The sequence below is a fragment of the Ranitomeya variabilis genome, chromosome 7 (genome assembly GCF_051348905.1).
Source record: "Ranitomeya variabilis isolate aRanVar5 chromosome 7, aRanVar5.hap1, whole genome shotgun sequence".
Taxonomy (NCBI): Eukaryota; Metazoa; Chordata; class Amphibia; order Anura; family Dendrobatidae; genus Ranitomeya; species Ranitomeya variabilis.
Window position 1 is genome coordinate 205,769,390 of NC_135238.1, and position 25,757 is coordinate 205,795,146.

The 25,757-nt window shown below is 43.8% G+C and overlaps 1 protein-coding gene and 1 long non-coding RNA gene across 3 annotated transcripts in view; both read right to left on the minus strand.

Annotated features, from left to right (window-relative positions):
* Positions 1-23,824, minus strand: LOC143785970 (uncharacterized). 2 transcript variants are annotated; one of them, XR_013218181.1, is made up of 3 exons: positions 23,692-23,824; positions 18,982-19,128; positions 1-1,213 (listed from the first exon to the last, which is right to left on the minus strand). It is a non-coding gene; the product is annotated as an uncharacterized LOC143785970 (long non-coding RNA). The 2 variants fall into 2 exon arrangements; XR_013218182.1 differs by lacking the exon at positions 1-1,213 and adding an exon at positions 16,681-16,864.
* The window catches only part of MYO3B (myosin IIIB), a 334,653-nt gene that overhangs the window by 282,830 nt on the left and 26,066 nt on the right, over positions 1-25,757 (minus strand). The gene's annotated exons all lie outside the window — the stretch shown is intronic.

Genomic DNA, 25,757 nt, shown 5'->3' on the forward strand with positions numbered 1-25,757 from the left:
AGACAAGAATCAAAAGAAAAAAAAAAAATTGGTAAATGCTATACATTACAGTCAGCTCAAAACATCACTGGAAAGTGAATACTTACCTAGTTTGCTCAGCTGCTGAGGATGAAGGCTCTCCCGCCTTGGAAACAGGTTGTGACACACTTCGTCCCAGAGCCGACGGGTGACACCGGTATCGGCATGCCTGCGGTCAGCCATGTTCCACAGCGGCTCCCGCTCGCGAACCTCCTCAATGAGGCTGTCGATGTCGATGTCATCATCATCATTCTCTTCTGCGGGAGCACGCTGTGAAGCCTGTGCCAAAAAAAAGAAGAAAAACAAACAAATTAGTACACTGAAACACTAAAGTACCAATAGAATCCCCCTCCCAAAAAAAAAAAAAACTCACTGATGGCCGACCGCAGCGACGAGTCCGCCGACTCTGGGAGTGTCTGGGAGAACCTTCAGCGGCAGCAGCAGGAGCAGCAGCAGCAGCCTGAAATAAAGGAAACAAATTCTCAGTTATGTAGGCATATATTTTCTGTGTTTAGTTATGTATGAAAATCTGTTTTGTGTATGGTGCAGTGTGATGTGCGAAGCAACTGTTTCACCACTACTTACACTTGGTTCCTCCTCCACTGGCATCTCTCCACCCGTCTCGCCCCCTTCTGACAGCTCCTCATCTGATTCAGCTTCCTGTTGAAACATAATTTATGCATGTAGTGATCAAAAAAAATGTAAATTAAAAAAAAAAAATAAAAAAAAAAATTTGTGTTAACTTACCAATACACGCTGTTGCTGTGGAGGAGGGCTGTCAGAAGAGGACATTGTTGTGGTAGCAAGGCCGGCGGCTGTGGTCCTGGGCTGACGACAGCCGGTGGATGTGGTCCTGGTGTCTCTGTAAGTTAAAAGACACTTGCAATCTGCTCTACACATTGAAGCAGCAGATTTGGGGTCTTCAAAACTTACTTTGAAAGATTTGTGGCTGTGGTCCTGGTGGGCTGGTCAGTGGCTGACAGGCGGCGGCTGTGGTCCTGGGCTGACAGGCGGCGGCTGTGGTCCTGGGCTGACGACAGCCGGTGGATGTGGTCCTGGTGTCTCTGTAAGTTAAAAGACACTTGCAATCTGCTCTACACATTGAAGCAGCAGATTTGGGGTCTTCAAAACTTACTTTGAAAGATTTGTGGCTGTGGTCCTGGTGGGCTGGTCAGTGGCTGCGGTCCTGGTGTATCTGTAATATGTATAATTGATTTATAGTTAGACCACCCCCTGAACTAGGTAATGTTTAACGATAAACACCCTGCAAAAATGATGTCAGAAATGTTCATTACAGGTGAACACCAAAACATCCCAAAAAAAGTTGCACGTTATAGCATTCATTTCCATGTCCCAAAAAATAACACTTTGAAATGTTAAACCCACCCTGCAAAAGTATATTTGCCACATTTTATTTTAAAAAATCACCATCCCCCCCTAAAATAAAACCTTTTCAGTATAACCTTTATTAAAAAATAAGCCCTCAACCAACTCTGTATTGTATGTGTAACCATTGGTACATACACCAGTTTTAAATTTACCTTTATGAAATGATACTACGGACATTTTAAAAAAAAACATTTTATTATTCTCTTTTTTTTTCACTTTTTTTTTTTTTTAAATCACAATTAGGAGCTGAAATGCTCTTTATTTTAAATACAAGTACATCAACTGCAAATGGTTTTAACAGTAAAATAAAATCACTTTTAAATAGAAAAAAAAAACACTCACACATTCAAACCACAAGCTGCAGACCACTAGACTTTTAAAAAATACATCAGATTAAAAAAAAAAAAAAAAAAAAACATTTTAACCACATGCTACACAGACCACTATACAGTCAATACATCAGAAAAAGGCAATTAACCAATTAAAGCCTGGACAAATGCACATGCAATCAACAAGACGCACACAAACATGCATGGTATGTGTCCACATTCCGAATTGCATTAGGATTTGGTCAGAATTTTCCATCAGTATTTGTAAGCCAAAACCAGGAGTGTAACAATTTGAGGGAAAGTAGGAAAACAGGCACACTTTTGCTTTTATCACCCACTCCTGGTTTTGGCTTACAAATACTGATGTCAAATCCTGACCAAATCCTGATGCAATCCTGAACATGGACACATACCCTCCCACATGAACAGGCATAAGATTGGCAAAGGCAAGGTGCAGGCACATTACTTACAAAAGCACAAAGCCATACAAAAATACACACACACACACATGCACGCACATAAGCTTTATGCATGTGCATACCTCCCAACTTTTGAAGATGGGAAAGAGGGATAAAGTTTGCGGGGGCGCGAAGCGCGCCGCGGCAAATTTTAGGCCACGCCTCTGACCACACCCATTCATAATTAGTCACACCCATATCCACGTCCCAAGCACACCCATTTAGCACTGCTGATCACACTGTTTCATATACAATAGTTATAAACAAAAAAATATGGCCACACAGTGCTCCATACTGTATAATGACCACACATGATGCCCCATACTGTATAATGGCCACACATGACGCTCCATACTGTATAATGAACACACATGACGCTCCATACTGTATAATGACCGCATGCATACTGTATAATGGCCGCACATGATGCTCCATACTGTATAATGACCGCACATGATGCTCCATACTGTATAATGACCGCACATGATGCTCCATACTGTATAATGGCCGCACATGATGCTCCATACTGTATAATGACCGCACATGATGCTCCATACTGTATAATGACCGCATGCATACTGTATAATGGCCGCACATGATGCTCCATACTGTATAATGAACGCACATGATGCTCCATACTGTATAATGACTGCTGTTGTGAAATTGGATTCTGGGCTCCCCCGGTGGCCACTTGTGGAATTTAACTTGTGTGCATCATCCCCTCTGTTCACCTGCTCCTATCAGGATGTGGGAGTCGCTATATTACCTTGCTCCTCTGTCAGTTTCATGCCGGTCAACAATGTAATCAGTAGCCTTTCTGTGCATGTTCCTGCTACTAGACAACTCCCAGCTAAGTTGGACTTTTGTCCTTGTGTGTTTTTGCATTTTGTTCCTGTTCACAGCTGCTGTTTCGTTACTGTGTCTGGAAAGCTCTTGTGAGTGGAAATTGCCACTCTGGTGTTATGAGTTAATGCTAGAGTCTTAAAGTAATTTCTGGATGGTGTTTTGATAGGGTTTTCTGCTGACCATGAAAGTGCCCTTTCTGTCTTCATGCTATCTAGTAAGCGGACCTCGATTTTGCTAAACCTATTTTCATACTACGTTTGTCATTTCATCTTAAATCACCGCCAATATATGTGGGGGCCTCTGTCTGCCTTTTGGGAAAATTTCTCTAGAGGTGAGCCAGGACTGTCTTTTCCTCTGCTAGGATTAGGTAGTTCTCCGGCTGGCGCTGGGCATCTAGGGATAAAAAAACGTAGGCATGCTACCCGGCCACTTCTAGTTGTGCGGCAGGTTTAGTTCATGGTCAGTATAGTTTCCATCTTCCAAGAGCTAGTTCTCATATATGCTGGGCTATGTTCTCTCGCCATTGAGAATCATGACAGTTTGACCGGCCCAAAAAAGGGTTAAATTACTGGCTGAGAAAGGAGAGAAAAAAGAAGTCTGCTACAATTTTTTTTTTTTTTTTTTTTCCCTCTAGTTCTGAGTGTGCTCTTAATTGAATCACTTGCTAGTCTGCCTATACTGCAGCCTTCCTCTCTTCCTCTCCTTCTAATCCTTGAATGGCTCTGTGTTCACCTGTTTCAAATGGATCTTCAGAGTGTAGCTACAGGTTTGAATAATCTCGCCACAAAGGTACAAAATTTGCAAGATTTTGTTGTTCATGCACCTATGTCTGAGCCTAGAATTCCTTTGCCTGAATTCTTCTCGGGGAATAGATCTCACTTTCAAAATTTTAAAAATAATTGCAAATTGTTTTTGTCCCTGAAGTCTCGCTCTGCCGGAGACCCTGCACAGCAGGTCAGGATTGTAATTTCCTTGCTCCGGGGCGACCCTCAAGACTGGGCTTTTGCATTGGCACCAGGGGATCCTGCGTTGCTCAATGTGGATGCGTTTTTTCTGGCCTTGGGGTTGCTTTATGAGGAACCTCATTTAGAGCTTCAGGCGGAAAAGGCCTTGATGTCCTTGTCTCAGGGGCAAGATGAAGCTGAAATATACTGCCAAAAATTCCGCAAATGGTCTGTGCTTACTCAGTGGAATGAGTGCGCCCTGGCGGCGATTTTCAGAGAAGGTCTCTCTGATGCCATTAAGGATGTTATGGTGGGGTTCCCTGTGCCTGCGAGTCTGAATGAGTCCATGACGATGGCTATTCAGATCGATAGGCATCTGCGGGAGCGCAAACCTGTGCACCATTTGGCGGTGTCTACTGAGAAAACGCCAGAAAATATGCAATGTGATAGAATTCTGTCCAGAAGCGAGCGGCAGAATTTTAGACGAAAAAATGGGTTGTGCTTCTATTGTGGTGATTCAACTCATGTTATATCAGCATGCTTTAAGCGTACTAAGAAGCCTGACAAGTCTGTTTCAATTAGCACTTTACAGTCTAAGTTTATTCTATCTGTGACCCTGATTTGTTCTTTGTCATCTATTACCGCGGACGCCTATGTCGACTCTGGCGCTGCTTTGAGTCTTATGGATTGGTCCTTTGCCAAACGCTGTGGGTATGATTTGGAGCCATTGGAGGCTCCGATACCTCTGAAAGGGATTGACTCCACCCCATTGGCTAGTAATAAACCACAATACTGGACACAAGTGACTATGCGTGTTAATCCGGATCACCAGGAGGTTATTCGCTTTCTGGTGCTGTATAATCTACATGATGTTTTGGTGCTGGGATTGCCATGGCTGCAATCTCATAACCCAGTCCTCGACTGGAGAGCTATGTCTGTGTTAAGCTGGGGATGTAAAGGAACTCATGGGGACGTACCTTTGGTTTCCATTTCATCATCTATTCCCTCTGAGATTCCTGAATTCTTGTCTGACTTTCGTGACGTTTTTGAAGAACCCAAGGTTGGTTCACTACCTCCGCACCGGGAGTGCGATTGTGCCATAGACTTGATCCCGGGTAGTAAATACCCTAAGGGTCGTTTATTTAATCTGTCTGTGCCTGAACACGCTGCTATGCGAGAATATATAAAGGAGTCCTTGGAAAAGGGACATATTCGTCCTTCGTCATCTCCCTTAGGAGCCGGTTTTTTCTTTGTGTCTAAGAAAGACGGCTCTTTGAGGCCGTGTATTGATTATCGACTTTTGAATAAAATCACGGTTAAATATCAATATCCGTTACCACTGCTTACTGATTTGTTTGCTCGTATAAAGGGGGCCAAGTGGTTCTCTAAGATTGATCTCCGTGGGGCGTATAATTTGGTGCGAATCAAGCAGGGGGATGAGTGGAAAACCGCATTTAATACGCCCGAGGGCCATTTTGAGTATTTGGTGATGCCTTTTGGTCTTTCAAATGCCCCTTCAGTCTTCCAGTCCTTTATGCATGACATTTTCCGCGATTATTTGGATAAATTTATGATTGTGTATCTGGATGATATTCTGATTTTTTCGGATGACTGGGACTCTCATGTCCAGCAGGTCAGGAGGGTTTTTCAGGTTTTGCGGTCTAATTCCTTGTGTGTGAAGGGTTCTAAGTGTGTTTTTGGGGTTCAGAAGATTTCCTTCTTGGGATACATTTTTTCCCCCTCTTCCATCGAGATGGATCCTGTCAAGGTTCAGGCTATTGGTGATTGGACGCAACCCTCTTCTCTTAAGAGTCTTCAGAAATTTTTGGGCTTTGCTAACTTTTATCGTCGATTTATTGCTGGTTTTTCTGATGTTGTAAAACCATTGACTGATTTGACTAAGAAGGGTGCTGATGTTGCTGATTGGTCCCCTGATGCTGTGGAGGCCTTTCGGGAGCTCAAGCGCCGCTTTTCTTCCGCCCCAGTGTTGCGTCAGCCTGATGTTGCTCTTCCTTTTCAGGTTGAGGTCGACGCTTCTGAAATCGGAGCTGGGGCGGTGTTGTCGCAGAGAAGTTCCGACTGCTCCGTGATGAGACCTTGTGCTTTTTTTTCCCGTAAATTTTCGCCCGCCGAGCGGAATTATGATATTGGGAATCGGGAGCTTTTGGCCATGAAGTGGGCTTTTGAGGAGTGGCGTCACTGGCTTGAGGGGGCCAGACATCAGGTGGTGGTATTGACTGACCACAAAAATTTAATTTACCTTGAGTCTGCCAGGCGCCTGAATCCTAGACAAGCGCGCTGGTCGTTGTTTTTCTCTCGGTTTAATTTTGTGGTGTCTTACCTACCGGGTTCTAAGAATGTTAAGGCGGATGCCCTTTCTAGGAGTTTTGAGCCTGACTCCCCTGGTAATTCTGAGCCCACAGGTATCCTTAAAGATGGAGTGATATTGTCTGCCGTTTCTCCAGACCTGCGGCGGGCCTTGCAGGAGTTTCAGGCGGATAGACCTGATCGTTGCCCACCTGGTAGACTGTTTGTTCCTGATGATTGGACCAGTAGAGTCATCTCTGAGGTTCATTCTTCTGCGTTGGCAGGTCATCCTGGAATCTTTGGTACCAGGGATTTGGTGGCAAGGTCCTTCTGGTGGCCTTCCCTGTCACGAGATGTGCGAGGCTTTGTGCAGTCTTGTGACGTTTGTGCTCGGGCCAAGCCTTGTTGTTCTCGGGCTAGTGGATTGTTGTTACCCTTGCCTATCCCGAAGAGGCCTTGGACGCACATCTCGATGGATTTTATTTCGGATCTGCCTGTTTCTCAGAAGATGTCTGTCATCTGGGTGGTGTGTGACCGTTTCTCTAAGATGGTCCATCTGGTTCCCTTGCCTAAGTTGCCTTCTTCTTCCGAGTTGGTTCCTCTGTTTTTTCAAAATGTTGTTCGTTTGCATGGTATTCCGGAGAATATCGTTTCTGACAGAGGGACCCAATTCGTGTCTAGATTTTGGCGGGCATTCTGTGCTAGGATGGGCATAGATTTGTCTTTTTCGTCTGCTTTCCATCCTCAGACTAATGGCCAGACCGAGCGGACTAATCAGACCTTGGAGACATATTTGAGGTGTTTTGTGTCTGCGGATCAGGATGATTGGGTTGCTTTTTTGCCTTTGGCGGAGTTCGCCCTCAATAATCGGGCCAGCTCTGCCACCTTGGTGTCCCCGTTTTTCTGTAATTCGGGGTTTCATCCTCGATTTTCCTCCGGTCAAGTGGAATCTTCGGATTGTCCTGGAGTGGATGCTGTGGTGGAGAGGTTGCATCAGATTTGGGGGCAGGTGGTGGACAATTTGAAGTTGTCCCAGGAGAAGACTCAGCTTTTTGCCAACCGCCGTCGTCGTGTTGGTCCTCGGCTTTGTGTTGGGGACTTGGTGTGGTTGTCTTCTCGTTTTGTCCCTATGAGGGTTTCTTCTCCTAAGTTTAAGCCTCGGTTCATCGGCCCGTACAAGATATTGGAGATTCTTAACCCTGTGTCCTTCCGTTTGGACCTCCCTGCATCCTTTTCGATTCATAATGTTTTTCATCGGTCATTGTTGCGCAGGTATGAGGTACCAGCTGTGCCTTCCGTTGAGCCTCCTGCTCCGGTGTTGGTTGAGGGTGAGTTGGAGTACGTTGTGGAAAAGATCTTGGACTCTCGTGTTTCCAGACGGAAACTCCAGTATCTGGTCAAATGGAAGGGATACGGTCAGGAGGATAATTCTTGGGTCACTGCCTCTGATGTTCATGCCTCCGATCTTGTCCGTGCCTTTCATAGGGCTCATCCTGATCGCCCTGGTGGTTCTGGTGAGGGTTCGGTGCCCCCTCCTTGAGGGGGGGGTACTGTTGTGAAATTGGATTCTGGGCTCCCCCGGTGGCCACTTGTGGAATTTAACTTGTGTGCATCATCCCCTCTGTTCACCTGCTCCTATCAGGATGTGGGAGTCGCTATATTACCTTGCTCCTCTGTCAGTTTCATGCCGGTCAACAATGTAATCAGTAGCCTTTCTGTGCATGTTCCTGCTACTAGACAACTCCCAGCTAAGTTGGACTTTTGTCCTTGTGTGTTTTTGCATTTTGTTCCTGTTCACAGCTGCTGTTTCGTTACTGTGTCTGGAAAGCTCTTGTGAGCGGAAATTGCCACTCTGGTGTTATGAGTTAATGCTAGAGTCTTAAAGTAATTTCTGGATGGTGTTTTGATAGGGTTTTCTGCTGACCATGAAAGTGCCCATTCTGTCTTCATGCTATCTAGTAAGCGGACCTCGATTTTGCTAAACCTATTTTCATACTACGTTTGTCATTTCATCTTAAATCACCGCCAATATATGTGGGGGCCTCTGTCTGCCTTTTGGGAAAATTTCTCTAGAGGTGAGCCAGGACTGTCTTTTCCTCTGCTAGGATTAGGTAGTTCTCCGGCTGGCGCTGGGCATCTAGGGATAAAAAAACGTAGGCATGCTACCCGGCCACTTCTAGTTGTGCGGCAGGTTTAGTTCATGGTCAGTATAGTTTCCATCTTCCAAGAGCTAGTTCTCATATATGCTGGGCTATGTTCTCTCGCCATTGAGAATCATGACAGACTGCACATGATGCTCCATATTGTATAATGACCGCACATGATGCTCCATACTGTATACTGGCTGCACATGATGCTCCATACTGTATAATGACTGCACATGATACTCCATATTGTATAATGACCGCACATGATGCTCCATACTGTATACTGGCTGCACATGATGCTCCATACTGTATAATGAACACACATGATGCTCCATACTGTATAATGGCCACACATGATGCTCCATATTGTATAATGACCGCACATGATGCTCCATACTGTATAATGACCGCACATGATGCTCCATACTGTATACTGGCCGCACATGATGCTCCATACTGTATAATGGCCGCACATGATGCTCCATACTGTATAATGACCGCACATGATGCTCCATACTGTATAATGACCGCAAATTTTAGGCCACGCCTCTGACCACACCCATTCATAATTAGTCACACCCATATCCACGTCCCAAGCACACCCATTTAGCACTGCTGATCACACTGTTTCATATACAATAGTTATAAACAAAAAAATATGGCCACACAGTGCTCCATACTGTATAATGACCACACATGATGCCCCATACTGTATAATGGCCACACATGACGCTCCATACTGTATAATGAACACACATGACACTCCATACTGTATAATGACCGCATGCATACTGTATAATGGCCGCACATGATGCTCCATACTGTATAATGACCGCACATGATGCTCCATACTGTATAATGACCGCACATGATGCTCCATACTGTATAATGGCCGCACATGATGCTCCATACTGTATAATGACCGCACATGATGCTCCATACTGTATAATGACCGCATGCATACTGTATAATGGCCGCACATGATGCTCCATACTGTATAATGAACGCACATGATGCTCCATACTGTATAATGACTGCACATGATGCTCCATATTGTATAATGACCGCACATGATGCTCCATACTGTATACTGGCTGCACATGATGCTCCATACTGTATAATGACTGCACATGATGCTCCATATTGTATAATGACCGCACATGATGCTCCATACTGTATACTGGCTGCACATGATGCTCCATACTGTATAATGAACACACATGATGCTCCATACTGTATAATGGCCACACATGATGCTCCATATTGTATAATGACCGCACATGATGCTCCATACTGTATAATGACCGCACATGATGCTCCATATTGTATACTGGCCGCACATGATGCTCCATACTGTATAATGGCCGCACATGATGCTCCATACTGTATAATGACCGCACATGATGCTCCATACTGTATAATGACCGCAAATTTTAGGCCACGCCTCTGACCACACCCATTCATAATTAGTCACACCCATATCCACGTCCCAAGCACACCCATTTAGCACTGCTGATCACACTGTTTCATATACAATAGTTATAAACAAAAAAATATGGCCACACAGTGCTCCATACTGTATAATGACCACACATGATGCCCCATACTGTATAATGGCCACACATGACGCTCCATACTGTATAATGAACACACATGACGCTCCATACTGTATAATGACCGCATGCATACTGTATAATGGCCGCACATGATGCTCCATACTGTATAATGACCGCACATGATGCTCCATACTGTATAATGACCGCACATGATGCTCCATACTGTATAATGGCCGCACATGATGCTCCATACTGTATAATGACCGCATGCATACTGTATAATGGCCGCACATGATGCTCCATACCGTATAATGAACGCACATGATGCTCCATACTGTATAATGACTGCACATGATGCTCCATATTGTATAATGACCGCACATGATGCTCCATACTGTATACTGGCTGCACATGATGCTCCATACTGTATAATGACTGCACATGATGCTCCATATTGTATAATGACCGCACATGATGCTCCATACTGTATACTGGCTGCACATGATGCTCCATACTGTATAATGAACACACATGATGCTCCATACTGTATAATGGCCACACATGATGCTCCATATTGTATAATGACCGCACATGATGCTCCATACTGTATAATGACCGCACATGATGCTCCATACTGTATACTGGCCGCACATGATGCTCCATACTGTATAATGGCCGCACATGATGCTCCATACTGTATAATGACCGCACATGATGCTCCATACTGTATAATGACCACAAATTTTAGGCCACGCCTCTGACCACACCCATTCATAATTAGTCACACCCATATCCACGTCCCAAGCACACCCATTTAGCACTGCTGATCACACTGTTTCATATACAATAGTTATAAACAAAAAAATATGGCCACACAGTGCTCCATACTGTATAATGACCACACATGATGCCCCATACTGTATAATGGCCACACATGACGCTCCATACTGTATAATGAACACACATGACGCTCCATACTGTATAATGACCTCATGCATACTGTATAATGGCCGCACATGATGCTCCATACTGTATAATGACCGCACATGATGCTCCATACTGTATAATGACCGCACATGATGCTCCATACTGTATAATGGCCGCACATGATGCTCCATACTGTATAATGACCGCACATGATGCTCCATACTGTATAATGACCGCATGCATTCTGTATAATGGCCGCACATGATGCTCCATACTGTATAATGAACGCACATGATGCTCCATACTGTATAATGACTGCACATGATGCTCCATATTGTATAATGACCGCACATGATGCTCCATACTGTATACTGGCTGCACATGATGCTCCATACTGTATAATGACTGCACATGATGCTCCATATTGTATAATGACCGCACATGATGCTCCATACTGTATACTGGCTGCACATGATGCTCCATACTGTATAATGAACACACATGATGCTCCATACTGTATAATGGCCACACATGATGCTCCATATTGTATAATGACCGCACATGATGCTCCATACTGTATAATGACCGCACATGATGCTCCATACTGTATACTGGCCGCACATGATGCTCCATACTGTATAATGGCCGCACATGATGCTCCATACTGTATAATGACCGCACATGATGCTCCATACTGTATAATGACCACAAATTTTAGGCCACGCCTCTGACCACACCCATTCATAATTAGTCACACCCATATCCACGTCCCAAGCACACCCATTTAGCACTGCTGATCACACTGTTTCATATACAATAGTTATAAACAAAAAAATATGGCCACACAGTGCTCCATACTGTATAATGACCACACATGATGCCCCATACTGTATAATGGCCACACATGACGCTCCATACTGTATAATGAACACACATGACGCTCCATACTGTATAATGACCTCATGCATACTGTATAATGGCCGCACATGATGCTCCATACTGTATAATGACCGCACATGATGCTCCATACTGTATAATGACCGCACATGATGCTCTATACTGTATAATGGCCGCACATGATGCTCCATACTGTATAATGACCGCACATGATGCTCCATACTGTATAATGACCGCATGCATACTGTATAATGGCCGCACATGATGCTCCATACTGTATAATGAACGCACATGATGCTCCATACTGTATAATGACTGCACATGATGCTCCATATTGTATAATGACCGCACATGATGCTCCATACTGTATACTGGCTGCACATGATGCTCCATACTGTATAATGACTGCACATGATGCTCCATATTGTATAATGACCGCACATGATGCTCCATACTGTATACTGGCTGCACATGATGCTCCATACTGTTTAATGAACACACATGATGCTCCATACTGTATAATGGCCACACATGATGCTCCATATTGTATAATGACCGCACATGATGCTCCATACTGTATAATGACCGCACATGATGCTCCATACTGTATACTGGCCGCACATGATGCTCCATACTGTATAATGGCCGCACATGATGCTCCATACTGTATAATGACCGCACATGATGCTCCATACTGTATAATGACCGCAAATTTTAGGCCACGCCTCTGACCACACCCATTCATAATTAGTCACACCCATATCCACGTCCCAAGCACACCCATTTAGCACTGCTGATCACACTGTTTCATATACAATAGTTATAAACAAAAAAATATGGCCACACAGTGCTCCATACTGTATAATCACACATGATGCCCCATACTGTATAATGGCCACACATGACGCTCCATACTGTATAATGAACACACATGACGCTCCATACTGTATAATGACCGCATGCATACTGTATAATGGCCGCACATGATGCTCCATACTGTATAATGACCGCACATGATGCTCCATACTGTATAATGACCGCACATGATGCTCCATACTGTATAATGACCGCACATGATGCTCCATACTGTATAATGACCGCACATGATGCTCCATATTGTATAATGACCGCACATGATGCTCCATACTGTATACTGGCTGCACATGATGCTCCATAATGTATAATGACTGCACATGATGCTCCATATTGTATAATGACCACACATGATGCTCCATACTGTATACTGGCTGCACATGATGCTCCATATTGTATAATGACCGCACATGATGCTCCATACTGTATAATGACTGCACATGATGCTCCATACTGTATAATGACCCCACATGATGCTCCATACTGTATTATGGCCACAGTTCTCCATACTGTATAATGACATACAGGCACGCAGCTCACACACATGCAGCATCACACACACAGTATCACACATACACACGCAGCATCACAAACGCAGCTCACAAACACATGCAGCTTTGACACAAATGCATCACACATGCAGCCATCACACACACACACAGCGATCACACACACACGCAGTCATCACACACACACGCAGCCATCACACACACACACAGCCATCACACACACACGCAGTCATCACACACACACGCAGTCATCACACACACGCAGCCATCACACACACACGCAGCCATCACACACACACACGCAGCCATCACACACACACACGCAGCCATCACACACACATGCAGCCATCACACACACACACACACGCAGCCATCACACACACACACACACGCAGCCATCACACACACATGCAGCCATCACACACACGCAGCCATCACACACACACACGCAGCCATCACACACATGCAGCCATCACACACATGCAGCCATCACACACACACACACGCAGCCATCACACACACCCAGCCATCACACACACACACCCAGCCATCACACACACACACCCAGCCATCTCACACACACACACACACCCAGCCATCACACACACACTCAGCCATCACACACACACACCCAGCCATCACACACACACACCCAGCCATCACACACACGCACCCAGCCATCACACACACACACACCCAGCCATCACACACACACCCAGCCATCACACACACCAGATACCTCATACACACATGACACACACACAAATGCAGCATCACACATCTCACACACACATCACACACACAATCTCCTCTGTGGTGCAGGGGCGGCTGATCTGTCCATGTGCAGCTCTTCAGTTTCTCCGGCTGCTCACAGCTCTGCACTGTCCCGGCACCTCCCCCGTCTCTCCTTCTCTGCCGGGATAGCAGCTAAGAGCAGGAGACGCCGGAGCTCCGTGCACACACAGGAGGAAGTGAGTCGCTGACCTCTCATCTTGATCGCTGCTGGCTCTCTGCCTCAGCTTGGCAGCGCCGCACACACAGGGGGCGGGGGCGGGGGGGGGGGCGGGATCGGTCGGGAGGAGACCCAGCATGTATAAGAAAAAAAAAACAGCCACAAACCTAAGCTACTCAGGTGCCGCCCCCTGCATTGTCCCCGCCCTAGGCACGTAGTGCGTGACATTAGTGTCCCGCCTGGGATCCCGGGGCTGGCTGTCAAAATCAGGACAGTCCCGCGGGATCCGGGACGGTTGGGAGGTATGAATACACATATGTACAACAAAGGCAGAAAGGTGAACCCAATCAGAAGACGCATACACACTCACATACACACACATACAAATGGCTGACAATCCTTTGGCTGGAGCTGCAGGTCTTCACAGTGGCTAGCATCATGGTGGATCTGGACTCTATCATGGCACTGGCTGGTGCAGGACGATGGCAGGCCTCAGGTTCTCTTCAGGTTTTAAGCTCTTGCTGTAGTCAGTAGTACCTCATACACACAGAAATGCACAGGCACACAGATGCACACAAAAATTGCAATACTCACACTGGCTCTATGGTGGCTGGAGTCTTGTGGCTGGAGTCTTGTGGCTGGAGTCCTGTGGCTGGCTCCTGTGGCTGGCTCCTGTGGCTGGCTGGGGTCTTGCTGGCAGTCTGGAGTCTTGCTGGCAGGCTTCTTCTCTGTAGGCTTCTTGCTGGCATATGTGGGGTTGAAGGCCCAGGCCAGGTTTATATAGATTTGGGGGTGTCTGGCCAATTGGCAACAACATCCTGCTTCTGAGCATGCTCAGTGTAAAAAAACGTATTGCAGCGCTGTATTGCATCGTACGACGTGTCCCGACGCATCCGTCGCTCATAGGCTTCCATTGCAGCCAACGACGTATGTCGCAGGATGCGTCGCGACACGTTTTTTAGGCGGAGACAAAAAACGTTACAATCAACGTTTTTTTGAGACGACGTGTCGCCAAATTTCGACGCATACGTCGTAAAACGTACACGACGTATGCCAATCCGTCGCAATACGTCGCCAATACAAGTCTATGGGAAAAAAACGCATCCAGCAAAAACTTTTGCTGGCATCCATTTTAGAAAAAAAGACGTTTTGAGACGTAATGCAGTTAACGCTAGTGTGAAAGTAGCCTATTTCTCCCGTGAGCCACCAGCTTTCAGTCACAGAGGCATCCCTGCACTCTGATTGACAGCTTGTTCTGCACAGATGCACTGCAGAGCAAACTGTCAATCAAATGACTGAAAGCCGGCAGCTCTTTGGAGGATAGAAGTTCATTATCTCCCGGTAGCCACAATTTCAATAAGGTGGCCGGGCAACAATTTCTCCATACACAGGAACGCTACTCTGTGATCACTATAAGAGATACGCTATTAGATATCTCTGGCGGTGGGTTATAGCTCAAAAAACAAAAGGATCTGGAGTCTGAAATCGGACATGCCAGATCCTTATCACCCCTTCCATCATCTGTTTGGGAAGAGTCTGGGGCTCTCATACAGATGAGATAGTCGGCCAAATCTGCCAATAGGTTTAGCTGATGTTATTGTCGTGTGAATGGGGGTCTTTAGGCTAAGGTCACATGATCGTAGACAGGGCTCATGCACACGATTGATTTTCCCGCCAGAGTGCTATCTGTGGTTCTCACGGTTAGCACTCACATCTATAATATTCTATGGGGTTGTGCACATGTCCCATTTTTTTCAGACCAAGCAGCAATGCAAGTCTATAGATGTGTGAAAAAAGTCAGAGCGCACTCAGATGATATCCAAGTACGGTCCCATTTTCACAGGCTGACATGAAGGACAAAGGGGAGAACCAATCAATGGGCTGGAGTAATTTGACTGGAAATTTAGGATTTAACTCTTTTCCTTGATTGTAACTGCTGCACACTCTGGGCCAGGGTCTGGGCAGAGACTGGTGACCAAGCTCCTTGGAAACCAGCTGCACAGTATGTAAGATAAAAGCTCTCACAGCAGGAGAATGTAAGCAGATATAAAAAGCAAGTTAGTTGCAAACTTGCATAAACGGAACATATCACCAGGAAAAATGCAATCAACCTGCAGATATGGGGTGAATTTGCAGGTTAATAGCGTTATTAACATGCTCAGTGCACGCACTTAGCTGAATGCTAACAGTAGAATCGTCTCATCTTTTCCTCATCAGTCTCATTGTTTCCATTTCTGGAGGTGATTGGGCAGTGGATGCACCACTCTTTGACCACAAGTGATTGCCTGCAGTGGCAAGTGATTGACTGCAGTGGTCACACGCTTTCCCCCCTGTAAAATTAAACAAAAAGACCAGCCGGAACCTGTACAAGAGTATGAAGGAGTGCACGGGGATCAGTAGATGAGTATTTATAGCTCACACTGGACACAGATATAAAAAAGAGGGGCTTGACAACCCCTTTATTGCATCAGGAGCAGCTGCAGAAATCTCTCTGGTAGTTTGCTACATTGAGCAGAATAGATTTTTAATTCTATTATGCTGAAATATTAAAAAACAATCAGTGAATCCTTTCACACAGGAGGCTTTTTCCTATTCTAGGCTTCATATCCTCATCTTCTTTGGTAGTCGAAGTCCACATAGCTGCAGTAAATGAGGTCAGAGACTGCACTGTGCTGAAAAGTAGAAGTGAAATGGAAGAAATAACATTCTTTTCTGGGGAAAAAAAGAGAACTTAGTGTGAGGAATGTTCTGCTCTGCAGCATTTGGATTGTCTGTGACTTTTTGCTTGAATATTGCAATTTACAGGCCAGTGGTCTTGGCTTTGTTTGGCAGCTGCAAAGTTTCATTAGCCCTTTTCAGAGTTTGACAAGGCATCATTTTCTGCTGTCATAGGCTGAGCGCTCATCTCCTCGCTGACAGATACAAGTAACTTGCACATCAGCAATACCTTCAGAACTGGGAGAGAAAACAGCTGGAAAGTTTCCTCTGCACGGGATAAGTCAGAATTCTTGTTGCAATGATATTTGAAAGTTTACATTATGGAGTTGGAGATTACAAAGTCTGTAAAACCAACTACTTTCAACCATGTCTCGTCTGAGGAGTCTTCAGCCGATAAGGAGAATATGGGCAATGTCACGCGGGCAGGGGCGGTTTACAGAAAATAGGACTTTACACCACAAACAAAAAGAAGGTTCCCTCTGCTCATCACTTCAATCAGATTGTTACTTTCATCTCCTATATATAAATATTATATTATATAAAATAAAGTACAGGAAGTGTGTAATATAGATCTATAATGTGGAAGTCATCAAGAAGCTGTTGCAAACACGTTTTCTTTTTATGAGCACCTTACATTATTTTGAATAGGACAAAGAGATAAACACCTTAAAGGGGTTGTCCACGCGGTGTTGGCATTCGCTCTCCCCGGGGTTGTGATGTGGTGTTGTGACACGTGATACCCGGCGGACAATCAGCGCTGGTGTCACTGTCTCCGCCTTCGTACAAATTGAACATGAAGAGGAAGTCAGAGATCAGCTGCAGCTCATCCACCTCCTCTTCATGTTCAGTTTGTCCGAAAGTGGAGACAGTGACGCCAGCGCTGATTAGCCGCCGGGCATCACGTGGTATTCCACCGCATCACACTGTCACAGGGAGAGTGAATGCAGACAGCACTGGAACGGCGCCGGCACGCGTCGGGAGTATAGGCTTTATTATTTTAATGGGGGCCAAACATTGAGTTTAAGAAGGGGTTGTCCTAGTAGTAGAGTTTTTGATGTTGCAGATTATCTATACCATTTCTACACCCATTGACTAAAATAGGTTACTTCCAGTCTTTTGAAAATACACAGCGTAAAAAAAATCACCAAAAACTCATCATAGGAACTCATACACTGGTTAGGTGACACTTTTTTAATTCGGTAGGGTTGCCAACAGCAACTTCTTTATTTAGTTCTCCCACTTTTCCACTGGATACTAGACCTTAGGCCACGTTCCAACCTTCAGTATTTCACATCAGTATCTGTAAGCCAAAACCAGGAGTGGAACAATCAGAGGAAAAGTATACTAGAAACACGTCACCATTTCAGCATTTATCACCCACTCCTGGTTTTGGCTCCAAATACTGATGTAAAATACTGACCAAATACTGAAGGTGAGAATGTGGCATTAGGAGGAGTGCAGTGGAGGAAAGGCGCTTTGTTTGGCTTTGTATCCTTAGTGCTATGGATTTAGTATGGTGGCAGGGTGCATCCCTTGAGTTCCTCTTGGCCGTAATCTTGCAGCCAGTAGAGAATTGGGAGGTGGATCCATTGTATGTGTGATAATATCTGTAGACTAGGAAAACCTTACAACAAACTCTCTACTTTTGAAATTGCCGCTGCCATTAGTTGATCTCTCTTAGTCCAGTAATGTCACAAAGCTGATTTTGCCACGAGCAGCTGTGATCAATCCGACATATCCCCTGCTATGGTCACTGTTGGGAATAAAATGCAGTGGGGAATTATAACATGGGTGGTTGCTAAAAAATACCTGTTGTTTCAGAGTAAGTAGTCATGTGTACATGTGGAATAACACTATTTCTGTCCATGGAACCTGCAGTTTTCATGTTTCCCCATTTCAGTCTCTATCTCTACTTATCAGTTGCCTCTGAGCTGGTGGGTGGAGACTAGCTACTATGATGTTTCTCATACTCAGTACATACATGAGGGATTCCTGCTCTTTTGCTTCTAGGCAGCACTTGTTTAGAAACAGCATCATAATGAAGAATATTATATAGCTGTACGAAACACTGTAGCTGTTAATCAAACACGAGAGGTAGGATAAATACTTACAATAAAGCAGCAGTATCAGCCTGTTCTCGCATTGTGTTTCTCCCTCTATTTTGAAAGATTTCAGTAGGCAGCTGTAATCTGATCTCTCAGTGAATTCACAGTCCATCATGATTTTAGCAGGTCTTTTTCAGAGTAAATCATGAATTCCTGAGGCAGTGAAGGGGAAGAAGTGGCTCATAAGTGGAGAAAGAAACCTACTTCTCTGATTAAGATATGTTACAAAGCTTCTTACATTGATTTATGCAACGTTTGTAGACGACAGTGATTATTTAAGACTTCTATGCATGTCTCCAGAATACAATTGTAACATTGAATTATCTCTTTATGCAAATATTTTTGCCATGTCTTATTGACATATGTGTCATTGGCTGTCAACTGAATGTTTAAAAGGGTCCTGTGTCCGAGAGCAGAAAATTCCTTTTAAGCGGTTCAATAAGTGTTTCTGAAAATCTATAGATTTTCTTCCCTTTTGTCAGTTGCTCAATAAATCCTTATGCAAGTTTACTAATAAACTCACTTGTCTTGTCACAGCGTAGAAAAGACAGCGCCAAAACGAGCAGAATTGACTCTTCTCTAAAAATAATAGCCTTGTGTATGTGCATAATGTAGGATGTTCTATGATGGATATGTCAGTGCAGCCCAAAGCAAAAAAAAAAAAAATTGCGTATTTTTATACTTACTGTCGAGTGTTTGCATATTTGTGAAGGCTTAATATGGGATCAGAAATGAAGCAGAAAAAGCAGTCATTATTATATTAGTCAGAAAAGATGGTTTCCATTTGAGTTTTATGTTTGATATTTTATTCCGGGCCAGGCCTTTCCATAAATGTTGAGCTGAGAAAACCAATTATGGTTTCCTAGGTGATAAACCAGCGATGAAAATGATACATAATTGCGGCTGTTCTATAGTTGCCAAGGTTACGGAGTACCTAAAATGATGGTGATTTGCGTTGTCCCTACTTGTCGTAGACCTCCATTCTTTTTTAGCAAATAGGTCTGCATGCAAATTATGAGCAAATGTCTCAATGGCTCTCCTGGAAGAGCTTCCCGTAATATACGGTTTCATTGTGATGCGAGAAAACAACGATTTAACCCCAGATGTGCCATTTCAGAAGCCAAATTCAAATAGTTACAGTATGCAAAATATTTCTAAGTATTATTTTGTAAATGGCTCATTTCAGCAATTGAAGGGCAGACGAAATTGTTTTACATGTTTCTTTTTATCGCTGGGGCGGTCCCGGTTATCAACAAAGAGATCCATGGAGTCTTCATGGGAAAAAGAATGCAAATTAGCTTTCCTACAGAAGGAAGAAAACTGTCACTCTGGTACCACCTATTACAGGTAGCTACCCCATAATTCGATGTCTGACCCTTTTATGATGTTGTCTTATAGGCTAGCTACCTCCAAGAGGTAGCACTAGAGAGATGACTTTATGCCTTCCGGAGGAGAGCTAATTTGCATAAATCTTATTAGTCCCTTCCTGACTTGTACGATGAGGTTTGGTGAGCGGGTATGATGCGGGCACAGGAGCTGAGCAAGCTCCATACACAGCAGGTGCTGGCTACGTTATACAGTGGGCACCTGCTTCTAACAGAACTAGCTCACTGCTGTTTTCCTACTTAAATACCACTGCATTTACTGCACAACAAATTATCTAAAACCCCAAAACTATGATGGAATTGTGTTTTTTTTTACATTTTACTGCACTTTGAATTTTTTCATATTTTTCATTACATCATATAGGAAAGAGCTTTTAGAGATACAACTGATTCTGCAAAAATCAAGCCCTCAGTGACCATGGTTTTGTCAAAATAATAATAAAAAAAAAAGTTGACTCTTGGAGGAAGTGAGATAAAACCAATGCTCAAAAGTGAAAATGCACCTGGTTGAGAAGGGGTTTAAAGTGTCTGGTTTTTCTAAAATTCATTATTCTGTTCCTGTTAGGAACAGAAAAGCAGAATTGATGCCTGGGATGGATCCTTTACATGACAGATCACATGGACACCTGGCGGACCCCATTGACTTTTTAAGGGGGTCCATTAAGTTTCCATTACAGTGACTGTTTGACCGAAGAAATCTAATACTACATGCCCATTTTCAGCTGTTAGGCTAGGTTCACATTGCGTTAATGTGTGCACGCTAACGGACAGCGTTGCACGGCGAAAATGTCGCAATTAACGCCGTGCAACGGGTCCGTTAGCGTGCCCATTGACAGCAATGTGAAGTTTCCCTCTAGCGCATCGCAAGCGCGTGCCTTTTTTCGGCTCGCGCTAGCGATGTGCCGTTCTTTTGTAGCGCGCCTCGGACGCTGCTTGCAGCGTCCGCGGCGCGCCCGAGGTCCGTTCCCCGCTCTCGCAGATCGGGGATCTGCGAGAGCGGGGACGTTAACGCGACCCCTAACGCGTCCCCTAAAAAAACATTGCGTTAGCGCAATCCGCTAGCGCTAGCGCTAAACGGATTGCCCTAACGCAATGTGAACCTAGCCTTAGGGATTTCTGAGTTTGCATAGGAAGGGCCCGGGGTCTATATACTAAAGCCACAAAAAAGCAAATCTTGCTCTTGTGATGTTATTTGACAGTAAGAGGCAGATATTTTTTGTAACGGGTTTGACCTATTGACTTTATTTTTTATAGATATTACTTTTATTTTTACCAATTTACGGTTCATAAGGCAATCCTCTTATATGATTCCCTAAGCTTTGTCCCAAAATCTCCAACAAGCAAATTTCCCATTCCGCTTGGTCCAATAAAGCGGTCCAATTTCCCAGACCACTTTGGTAGAACATCCATAATAGAAGCACAAGTATACTTATATGAGTGATGTGGGTCAAGATTAGATTTGAAATGTAAGGGTGGTGGACAATGGCTACCACGTTCCTGCCCCTGAAGACACCACTCACATTGTGTGCGCTATGCCTTGCATCGTTTGTATATATTGTAGTGCAGTGAGTCATGCACAATGTAAAGTATTAGAGTGTAGTATGTGATAAGATAGGCAATGTATGGACGTGTAGTTTAGAGCTTAGTACAATCAGGAAGGTAGAATAAGATAGTTGACTGTAGTTAGAAAGCGACATTAGGTTAAGATAGAGTTAATGTTTGGTACTAGCCCATAGTGGGAAGGGTTTGGTGATAGGGAAAGGACTGTGCTTCCTAGAGTTAGTAAAGTTGAAGTACAAGTGCAAGTAGGAAGTGTAATGTGAGTGGTGCTGCCGTCTTGGGTGAACTACAGCATGAAGGAGACAAACGGACAGGGATAGTGAGATCCAGAAGAAGATTGCTGACGAGACTGAGTGACTTTCCGTGATGCATTCTCAGATAGGACACCAAGTCACGAGAAACCCAAGAGCTTGCTAGTGCCGAAGGTAACGGATTTAAACAGGATTGAGAGCATGGGACTAGTGGGGATCCAGGAGGCCAGTAGTGGCAGAAATAGGACGCGGAACTGACTAGTGGGGGTCCCGAGAGGTAGATCCAGGACGCCAGTAGTGGCAGAAATAGGACGCGGAACCGCTGAGCGAGAGACTTGCTGTCAGGACTGTGGACTGTGTAGGATGAAACAGATAAGCTGCAGAGCTCAGGAGTAAAAAAAACTAAAAATTGAGCTTGGTTTAAGTTGGTATCCACGCAGCACATAAATGCATGTTCACATTGGCCATAAAGCATACAAAACCTACAAGAAATAAAAATGAGCAAAAACCCTGCTGTAACTAAATAAGTAAAAAGCAAAAGTGCCTTGAAATAACACAGGGTTCTTAGTTATACTGTTTGATCAAAAATAGCATAAAAGCCATCTCACCGTCGACAAGGTGCCCTGATCGGGACGGTCGTCTCACACATGGTAAGGTTTATAATATTAGACTGCATAGGACTGTCCCAATCAGGGTCACCTTGCCAATGGTGGGATGACTTTTATGCTATTTTTGATCCAAAAATGAGCATAAATGAGAATATTATACGTCCGTGTGCTGTCCATATGCAAAATAGAGAGCACACGGATCTATGCAAGTCAGTCGTGTCGTTCATATGAACTGATGTTCAAAACATGTTTGCAAAAAGAAAAAATGGAGAAATATCTGTTTTTGCAAATGTTAAAACTTGATAATGCAAGTTTATAGGTCCATGAGAGGACGTCGTCTGTTTGTTTGTTTTTTGTGTAAGATAAAAAAAATGAATACTCTGATTCAACACTGATTTTTTTTTTTACATACACAAGAAAAAAGGAACCAAATCATGATGAAAGATCTCCACTCGTCTAATGAGAATGCCAATTCTATGAAGACTATATACCTCACCAGGGAATTATTTAAGCCACTAAGTACAATGTATGTCTTGACTGGTCCCACAGGTCTACTTAATTTAATGACTCAATGACATTTCTACAACAGAAAGTGTCAAAGGAGAAAATGGCTTATATAACAATGATGGAAAGTGCCAATTCTGCCTAGTATTAAGTAAATGGGTGCATCGTTAATAAAAAAAAAATAGATTTGCCTAAAGATTTAGCTATAGTTGTGGCCAAAAGTTTTGAGACTGACTGTCTTTATAGTGACAATTGCATTAACTCTAGATTATTATGTACAGAGTGAACCAATGAATTGCAAACAAAATTAGTCATTCTTTGCCATGAACATTAAAGAACTCCCATCAAAGTTTTTATCAGAGCCTTAATATATTGCAGTCCTCATAATATATAGCACTGTGTACTTACAATTGATCATTTTGCCTTTTTACCCAGTTAATTCTTCTCGTTTCTCTGCTATATGTAGAAACAGGGAGTCTCTTTTCCTTGCATTTATCACCCCCTCTTTCTTCAACTCCTGACCCAACTTCTCGGCTCCGCCACCCTACCAGGGACTTTTGCAGTAATGATTCATGGAGGGAAAATTGACCTCCTGTTTCTGCATAGAGCTTAGAAGGATTCCGCTAGTCAGTTTTTAATCAAGTGATGTCATAGACCTTATGGAAAAGAGAAGATTTAACTGGGTAGAAAGGCAAAATGAGCAATTGTAAGTACACAGTGCTATATAATATGATGACTGCAATATATTAAGAAGATAAAAATTTTGTTGAGAGTGCATCTTTAACTTAATCCCCAAAACCACATTCCATTGATTTTAAACCCTGCTACAAAATTACGTGTTTGGATCATTTTGGAGATATTCTCATTAGCTCAGGAGAAAGTGTTAACATGGACAAGGCATCTGATATCACTCCATGTGCTGATTGAATTATAAGATCAGACTGGTCGCCTTAAAAAGGGGGCTGGTGCTTGGAATCATTGACTTCTTCTGCTACCATGGTTCCTTCCAAGCAAACAAGTGTAATTATCATTGCTTGGCATCAAAAGGGCCTTTACACGCAAGGACACTGCTGTTTGTAAGATTGCCCCTAAATCAACCATTTATTGAACCATCAAAAACTTGAAAGAGATGTTCAATTGCTGTGAAGATGGATTTAGAGAGCCCAAGAAAGTCCAGCAAATGCCAGGACTGTTTCCTTAAGAGGATTCAACTATGGGATCAGTTCAACACCAGTGCAGAGCTAGCTCAGGAATGACAGCAGGCAGGTATCATTGCCTCTGCACAGACAGTGAGGTGAGGACTTTTGGAGGCTGGCAGCAAAGCAGCCACTTCTCTCCAACTAACATATCAAGCACTGACTAACACTTTGCAGGAAGTGCAAGGATTGGACCGAAGAGGACTGGGGTAAAGTGATTTTGACTGATGAAGCGCCCTTCAGGCAGTTTGGGACAGCCGGAAGAGTGATTGTCCAGGGATGAAAAGGTCTGCACTCCAGGCACAATTTGGTGATGAACAATGCCTTTTCCAACATAACAGAGCACCATGGCAGAATAGCAAAAGTGATAATTAAGTTGCTGAGTGAGCAAAACATTGACATTTTGGATCGATGGCCAGGAAACTTGACAGATCTCAATCCAGTTAAGAGACTTTGGTCAATCCTCAAAAAGTTGATGGACAAACAAAAACACAGAAATTGTGATAAACTCCAAGAATTGATTAGGCAAGAATGGGCGGTCATCAGTCAGGATCTGGCCCACACACCGATATCCAGCATGTCAGGGCAGAGTGCAGAAGTCTTGAAATATAAGGGTTATCTCTACAAATATTACATTTTTTGCATAAGCCTGATGTATTTGTCAAAAGGAGTTCAAAAACTCATGAAATGTTGATAATTGTATTTCAGGAACCATAGAAACATCTGAGTAAAAAATGTAAAAACACTGTAGGTGGTGCACCAAAAGCTGGCCAGATCGCTGGTGCACACGATCCTACCTTCAGTATAACTGCGCTCCTCCAGTGCGGCAGAGGCATTGGAGAGTGCACAATACAGGCCAGAGACGCAACCAGGAGCACTGCTCCCCTTTAAACTCTGCAGAACAGATCAATTTTTGCATGGATTCAATAACACAGAAGGGGGCTGACTTAGCTACCGAAATGTGCCAGTCAGACAGCCCCCTTACACACAGCAATGGTCACAATATGACACAAGATGCTTCTCTTGTGTCAAATTCAAAATGGAATTAGAGCTACCGGAAAGATTGCTGATATTGTCAGGTAGGGAAACTTTCCCAGAAGTATATTAGTAAGTTGTGTAGCCAAATACAGTACTGTGCACAAGCTTTAGGTAGATGTGGAAAAATTGCTGCAAAGGAAAATGAATTTCAAAAATAGAAGTTTCAAAGTTTTATTTTTATCAATTTACAAAATGTAAAGTGACTGAAGAACAGAAATCTAAATTGAATAGATATATGGT